The sequence below is a fragment of the Narcine bancroftii genome, chromosome 3 (genome assembly GCF_036971445.1).
Source record: "Narcine bancroftii isolate sNarBan1 chromosome 3, sNarBan1.hap1, whole genome shotgun sequence".
Lineage (NCBI taxonomy): Eukaryota > Metazoa > Chordata > Chondrichthyes > Torpediniformes > Narcinidae > Narcine > Narcine bancroftii.
In genome coordinates this window covers 234621198-234629164 of record NC_091471.1, presented here as the reverse complement: position 1 = coordinate 234629164, position 7967 = coordinate 234621198, and the positions used below count along the sequence as shown (strand labels likewise).

The 7967-nt window shown below is 54.4% G+C and overlaps 1 long non-coding RNA gene across 2 annotated transcripts; it reads right to left on the bottom strand.

The window, feature by feature from the left end:
- Positions 1 to 2149: 2149 nt before the first annotated feature.
- Positions 2150 to 5067, bottom strand: LOC138756417 (uncharacterized). Of its 2 annotated transcripts, none has more exons than XR_011353059.1 (4): positions 4987 to 5067; positions 3347 to 3443; positions 2633 to 2795; positions 2150 to 2403 (listed from the first exon to the last, which is right to left on the bottom strand). It is a non-coding gene; the product is annotated as an uncharacterized lncRNA (long non-coding RNA). The 2 variants fall into 2 exon arrangements; XR_011353058.1 differs by lacking the exon at positions 4987 to 5067 and adding an exon at positions 4215 to 4337.
- Positions 5068 to 7967: the final 2900 nt, after the last annotated feature.

Genomic DNA, 7967 nt, shown 5'->3' with positions numbered 1-7967 from the left:
TCTATCTCTCTCTCACTCTCTCTCACTTTCTCTCTCTCTCTCTCTCCCCATCCTCACTACTCTCTCCCCTCCATTTCCCCCATTTCCCCTCTCCTGCTCTTTCACCCTCCCTCCCCACTTCTCACTCTCCCCACCTCTCACTCCCCACGTCTCACTCTCCCTCACATCTCTCACTCCTCATCTCTCTCTCCCCCACCTCTCTCTCCCCACCTCTCTCTCCCACCTCCCTCCCCGCCTCCCCCCTTTCACCCCCACTCCCCCTTCCCACGTCTCTCTCTTCCCGTCTCTCTCTCTCCCCCAGTCTCTCCCCATCTCCCCTCTCTCCACCAGTATCTCCCCTCTCTCCCCATCTCTCTCTCCTCCAGACTCCCCACCTCTCTCTCTCCCCACCTTTACCACCACTCTCCCCGCCTCCCCCCTTTCACCCCACTCCCCTTCCCCTGTGTCTCTCTTCCCGTCTCTCTCTCTCTCTCTCCCAGTCTCTCCCCATCTCCCCTCTCTCCTCCATCTCTCTCTCTCCACCAGTATCTCCCCTCTCTCCCCATCTCCCTCTCTCCTCCAGTCTCTCCTTCGTCTCTCTCCTCATCTCCCCTCTCTTCCCATCTTTCTCCACCAGTCTCTCTCCCGTCTCCCCTCTCTCCCCTCTCACACACAGAATAAACACAAGACCCAGCAAAGTTGCTTTTTAAAAAATAGCTTTATTAAATCTAAGTTTATCCAAAAGCCATTTCTGGCATACACTGGGATAGTTCCCATCTGATTAAATAATTCGCTCAATAAATAAATTAACTTAGTCGTATAAATAATCATTTAAATACTGAGCATTTAAAATAAAATTTGAATTCTTGAATATACTCTGTTTTCAGTGCCTTAAATAACGCGGTTCCCATGGTCCGTGCCTTTGTCTACGTCCCTCTGGGAGGCTGCAGGAAGATCCAGGCCTCATTCTTGGCCTAATTGGTTGTTTAGAACCACAGGGCATTGCAGCACAGAAAACAGGCCCTTTGGCCCATCTAGTCTGCGTCGACTATTTATTCCCCCCCTCCCCCTCTTCTGGGTCCCATTGCCCTGCACCAGTCTGTACCCCTCCCATCCATGTACCTATCCAAATTAGTCTTAAATGTCCAAATCGAGCCCTTGTTCACCACTTCAGCTCATTGCACACTCCCATCCCTCTCTGTGTGAAGATGTTTCCCCTAAAATTCTCACCTTTCACCCTTAACCCGTGCCCTTTGGTTGGTCTCTCACCTACCCTCAGTGGAAAAAGCTGACCTACATTTTCTCTGTCCATCCCCCTTATAATTTTAAATCCCTCTATCAAATCTCCCTCATTTTTCTATGCTCCAGGGAATAAAGTCCCAAGCTGTTTAACCTTTCCCTGTAACTCAGTTCCTGAAGACCCAGCAACATCCTCTATCAAATCTCCCCTTATTCTTCACACTCCAGGGAATAAAGTCCCAACCTGTTTAACCTTTCCTGTAACTCAGTTCCTGAAGATCCAGCAACATCCTCTATCAAATCTCCCCTCATTCTTCCACACTCCAGGGAATAAAGCCCCAACCTGTTTAACCTTTCCCTGTAACTCGGTTCCTGAAGGTCCGGGCAACATCCAAGTAAATCTTCTCTGCACTCTTTCTATTTTATTGATATTTTTACTGTAGTTTGGTGACCAAAACTACACACAATACTCCAGATTTGGCCTCACCAATGTCTTGTATAACTTCATTATCAAATCCTAACTCCAGCACCCAATACTTTGATCTATGAAAGGCCCATATAGGGTTCTTGACTTCTTTAGCGCAAGATTATAGGTGTATCTCTCCTCTGCAAGCTGCAGGAAAGATCCAGGCCTTATTCTGTACCTGTGGGCCCTTCTGAGGCCTGCTTGCCCCTCTAGGCCCAGTTTGAGGACTTATCCTTTACCTCGTGGCCTTGGCTGAGTGTCAGGCTTGGCTCAGGGACTGGTCCTGTTTGGGGCCAATTGGTGTTTGAGAGCATCCCTACAACTTCCTCAGGGGGACAATCGAACAAAACCTCGCTAGGGTATTAAATTAATAAATTAACAAAAGAAGTGACGTTTAAATTATAAAAAGTGGGGGGGGGGAAGGGGGGGATAGAAAGGGGGGAGACAGGGTGAGAGAGTGAGGACAGGGTGATAGATGGAGGGGAGAGTGGGAAATCCACCCACCAACTTCCTTATCCAACCACACCTCTCTTCCGCTCCTCCCTCCCTCCTTCTTCACCACTCAGGGGAGAGGGGCACGAAGCTCATGCGTGGTCTTCCGCAAGAACGACTGCAGGTCGCGGAGAATGATGAACCCAGCCTTCAGCGTCGACCACATCCTTCCCCTCGGTGAGCGACATGGGGATGAATGCGTCCCATGGCAGATTCATCATCAGCATCTGTGGAGGGGCAGATCAAAGTCAGTGCATAAATCTCAGCCTCCACACTACTCCCCCCAACAGTGTGGCTCCCTCAGTCCCCTGCCCCGGGGAGGGTGGACCTGGATTATGAACCCTTCCCAGAGTATATACATCTCCCCTGACTGTACGGCTCCTCAGTCTCTGCCCCGGGGAGGGTGGGCCTGGATTATGAGCCTCGGTCCCACAGTATATACATTTCCCCCCATACCTCAGTTTCCACACGGTGAGCAAGGTTCTGCAGAAGTTTGAGAACCTCTGTGATTTTGTTGATAAAGTCGACTTTGTGCCATTAGTCTCGTTCCCCGGAGCCACGTTAGATGAAACTCATAGATGCGGAGGGACCTCTGGATCTTTGGCAAGCTTCTCTCAGCCTGGTAATGTTGGGAAAGGGACAGTTAGTGTAACAGAGAGATGGGGGGAGGACGAGTGAGTGCGAAAGGGCGATGTGGAGAGGAGGGTGGAGGGGAAGGAGGGCGATGGAGATGGCAGGGGAGAGGGGATGAGGAGAGAGAGATGGGTTGAGATAGATGAAGGAGAGATGGGGTGAGGAGGGAGGGGTGAGAGAAGGAGGGAGAGAGACAAGGAGGCAGGAGAGGCATTGAGAAATGAGAGGGTTGGAGTGAAGAGGAAGGGAGGAGAGGGAGGGGAGGGGAGGAGTGGGGGTGAGAGGGAGGAAGAAGAGGGAGAGTGAGAGAAAGACAGGAGAGCGGTTGAGACGAGGGGGAAGGGTGAGGGGAGAGAGTAAGGGGAGTGAGAAGGAAGGGGAGAGAGGGGGAAAGGAGAGAGAGGGAGGGAAAGGAGGGAGAGGTGGGAGAGAAAGGAGGCAGTGAGGGAGACGGAGGAGGGAGGGTGCTGTGTTTTGCGGGGATTGAATGTTACAGAGTTCGGCGGAAGTGTGACGGTGGTTAGGGAGGGGGGTTACCTGCACTGACTCCAGTTCAGATGCCCGACCTAACAGGACGGGGAGGGAGGGAGCTGTGACTGCCCTTCAACGATATCCCCTGAAGCTGCTCCTCTTCCTGCACGGGTGGAGAGAGGAGTTTTGGAGTTAGTCTATGCACACCACATACGCCGCACTGCCCAGATCGTCCTTCACAGAAAGGGTGGGGGAGCCTTTCCCCTCTCCTGGGGTGGTGGAGTTAGTCTGTATACACCACATCTGCCGCACTTCCAGAACGGTCCTTCCACAGGAAGGGTGGGGAACCTCTTCCTCTCCTGGGGGTGGTGGAGTTGGTCTGTATACACCACATTCGCCGAACTGCCCAGATCAGTCCTCTACAGAAAGGGTAGGGGAACCTCTCTCCCTCTCCTGAGGGGTTGTGGAATTAGTCTGTGCACACATCTGCTGCACTGCCCAGATCAATCCTCCACAGGGATTGAGGGGATTAGTCCATGTATACCACATCCACCACATCGATCCTCCTCAGGGGTTGTGAGGGAACCCTATTCTCTCTCCTGGGAGAGTGTTTGTCCATGTACACCACATCTACTGCACCTCCCAAATCAATCTCCTTCAGGAGTGTGAGGGAACCCTCTCCCAGGAAGAATTAGTCCATGTACCCCACATCCGCTGCATCATGCTCCTCTGGTAGTGTGAGAGAACCCTCTCTCAGAGGGGAGTTAGTCCATGTACCCCACATCCGCCGCATCAATCCTCCTCTGGTAGTGTGATGGAACCCTCAGGGAGTTCTTCTAGGAGTTAATCATGTACCCTACATCCGCCGCATCCCCCCATATTAGACCCTCCCATCCCCATCCTCCCCTCCGCCCCCCCGGTATCCCAGACTCACGTATTGGTGTAGGAGCTCCCTCACCCCGGGTGTGGAGGACCGTGGCAACTTGCGCTCCAGTGGCCCCTGATATCTGCCGAGTGGTTGGGTGTGCTCTGAGGGCACGGAGAGAGGGTCAGGGCAGCCAGGTAGTAGACAGGTTCCCCAAACCTGGGGAGGGGAGAGAGGAAGAAGAATGGGGAGAGTGGCAGGGGGAGGAAGAGCTGGTTAACTGATGAATGTATCCCTGTGACAAACTGCAGCATCATTCGCCCAGGAGATCCCAAACTAGGTTAGCTAAAGAATTATTTAATCTCCTGAGATGTTTATACTCCAGGATGGGGGGGCCGGGACTGAGGGAGCCACACTGTTGGGGGGGAGATATACTCTGGGACTAGGGCCCATAATCCAGGCCCACCCTCCCTGGGGCCGGGACTGAGGGAGCCGCACTGTCGGGGGAGATTTATATACTTCGGGACCAGGGCCCATAATCTAGGCCTACCCTCCCTGGGGCCGGGACTGAGGGAGCCGCACTGTCGGGGGGAGATGCATATGCTCTGGGACCAGGGTCCATAATCCAGGCCCACCCTCCCTGGGCCGGGACTGAGGGAGCCGCACTGTCAGAGGGAGATGCATATTTTCTGGGACCGGGGCCCATAATCCAGGCCCACCCTCCCCAGGGCCCAGAGCACCATCCCCCTCGCTACTTTCTCTCTCTCCCCTTCCAAATCTGCCCCTCCTTCCCTCCACCACTACCCCCACGCCTTCTCCGCTTGGGATGTGCCACACTCACTGTGCATGTCCGGGAGTGATAACCGCTGTCCCAGACCGTTGGCTGCTTCAGAGGCACTCTGACCCCTGGCTCCTGTGTGTGAGTGTGTGTGTCTGAGAGTTTGCAAAAGAATCTTACCTTTTTATACCACGACAGACCAGCCTTGGGAAAGAAAAGCTGATGACACATGTCCCAGTCATCTATTTCTCAAATTGCATCATCACTTTCAATTTCCTATCTAATTTCTTTATTATTTCTTATTCACTCCCCTCTTCTGTCCCCCCTCCTCACTTCACCTTCCCTATCACTCTTGCCACTCTCCCCCTCTCTCTTTCCCCCTCCCTCTCCCCTGCCTCCTCTTCCCTCTCCTTCTCCCCTCTCTCCTTCCCTCTCTCTCCCCTACCTCCCTCCCCACTACTGTTCCCCGCAATCCCCCCACTCTTCCCTCATCCTCCTCTACCTCTTCTCTCTCACTCCCCTCTCCCTCCCTCCCACTTTCTCTTTCCTCTCTCCCTCTCTCCCCTTCCCTTCCCCCACCCCTTCTCCCCCTCCTCCTCTCCCCAGTCTCCCCATCCCCCTCTCTTCCCCTCCACCTCTCCATCTCCCTTCATTCCCTCTTCCCCTACTCATCCCCTCTCTCCCCCACTCTCTCCCCACTACCCCGCTTTCCCCACAACTCTCTCTCCCCACTATTCTCCCCCACTCTTCCGCCCCACTCTCCCTTACCTCTTCTCTCTCTCACTTCTCCCTCCCTCCCTTCCCCCCACTTTCTCTTTCCTCTTTCCCTCTCTCCCCCCTCTCTCTCTCCAACACCCCCCCCCCCCCCACCACGATCCAGTGATGATTCCGTCAGTCGATAGGGGCCTGTCAGGAAACGATGTAAATGGTGCCTCATAGGGGATTGTCAGGGGAAATACAAAAGCTGAGGAGGGTGGGGGGGGGGGGGTGGGGGGCATCGATTTCACCAGCCTCTCCCGGTCACTTTCACAAAACTTTCTCTTTTTGCACAACCCTCTCACATAAATTCCAGTCCATCGACTTCCTGTGAATTCTCTCTCACTCCCTCCCCCTCTCTCACTCCCTCCCCCTCTCACTGCCATTCCCCCTCTCCTCCCCCTCTCACTCCCTCCCCTCCCCTCTCACTCCCCTCTCTCCTCCCCCTCTCTCACTCCCTTCCCCCTCCCTTCCCCCTCTCCTTCCCCCTCCCTTCCCCCCTCTCCTCCTCTCTCCTCCCCCTCTCTCACTCCCTTCCCCCTCTCCTCCCCTCTCACTCCCTTCTCCCTCCTCCCCCTCTCACTCCTTTCTCCCTCCCCTCGCCCCTTTCACTCCCTTCTCCCTCTCCTCCCCCCTCACATCCTCCTCCTCTCACAACTCAGCCGCCCCCCTTCCTCTCTCTATTTACTGCCTTCTTTCACTCACAGCATAGGACAGAGTGAAGCTCCCTCTCCCCGTCCCGTCACACACTCCTGGGGTGGGACACAGAGTGAAGCTTCCTCTCCCCTGTCCTAACACACACTCCCAGGGTGGGACACAGAGTGAAATTCCCTCTCCCCTGTCCTGTCACACACTCCGGGGATGGACACTGAGTGAAGCTCCCTCTTCCCGTCCTGTCACACACTCCGGGGGTGGACACGGAGTGAAGCTCCCTCTTCCCGTCCTGTCACACACTTCGGGGGTGGACACGGAGTGAAGCTCTCTCTCCCCATCCTGTAGCACACACCAGGGGTTGGACACGGAGTGAAGCTCCCTCTCCCCGTCCCGTCACACACTCCTGGGGTGGGACACAGAGTGAAGCTTCCTCTCCCCTGTCCTAACACACACTCCCAGGGTGGGACACAGAGTGAAATTCACTCTCCCCTGTCCTGTCACACACTCCGGGGATGGACACTGAATGAAGCTCCCTCTTCCCGTCCTGTCACACACTCCGGGGATGGACACTGAGTGAAGCTCCCTCTTCCCGTCCTGTCACACACTCCGGGGGTGGACACGGAGTGAAGCTCTCTCTCCCCATCCTGTAACACACACCAGGGGTTGGACATGGAGTGAAGCTCCCTCTCCCCATCCCGTAACACACTACGGGGGTTGGACACGGAGTGAAGCTTCCTCTCCCTGTCCCGTCACGCACTACAGGGGTTGGACTCGGAGTGAAGCTCCCTCTCCCCTGTCCAGTCACACACTCCGGGAGTTAGACACGGAGTGAAGCTCCCTCTCCCCATCCCATCACACACTCCGGGGGTTAGACACGGAGTGAAGCTCCCTCTCCCCGTCCCGTCACACACTCCGGGGGTGGACATAGTGTGTAGCTTGGGATTGAAAACAGAATCAAACTGGGGGAAAAGCGTGGGTGAGTGGATTACATTTTTGGCATTGAACTGCAGTAGGATTCTTTCGAAGAAATTCCAATGTGCAAGTCTTGTGCCTGGCTTTGTTCACAGTCTCAGCATGGCGCTGGGGCCTGAAGCCAATAAATGTTTGCCTCCTCATCAGGAGATCGAGTTCAAAAGCCGTGAGGTCATGTTGCAGCTTCTGGTATTGGTGGTGAGAACAAATTTGGGGTATTGTGTTCACTTCTAGTCACCTCATCACAGGAAGGATGTGGACGCAGAGGAGATTGACCAGGATGCTGTCTAGAACGTGGCCAATGAGCTGAGGGTGGTTTTCTTTTTGGAGTGAAGAAATATTAGAGGAGACTTCAAGGAGTTCTATAAGATTATAGATACAATGGGTTGCCAGTGCCTGGTTCCCAGGACAGATAGCAGAGGGATCTGGGATTGCAGATACATAATTCCCTGAAAGTGGTGTCATAGGTGGACAGGGTTGTAAAGAGAGATTTTGGCACAATGGATTTCATCAATCATCCATGTACACCACGTCCACCACATTGATCCTCCACCGGGAGTGTGAGGGGACCCTCTAACCTTGCCCGAGGAGGTGTTAGTCCATGTACACCACATTCTCCACAGGGAGAATGGAAGATAAACAGAGGGTTGTGGGTGGAAGAT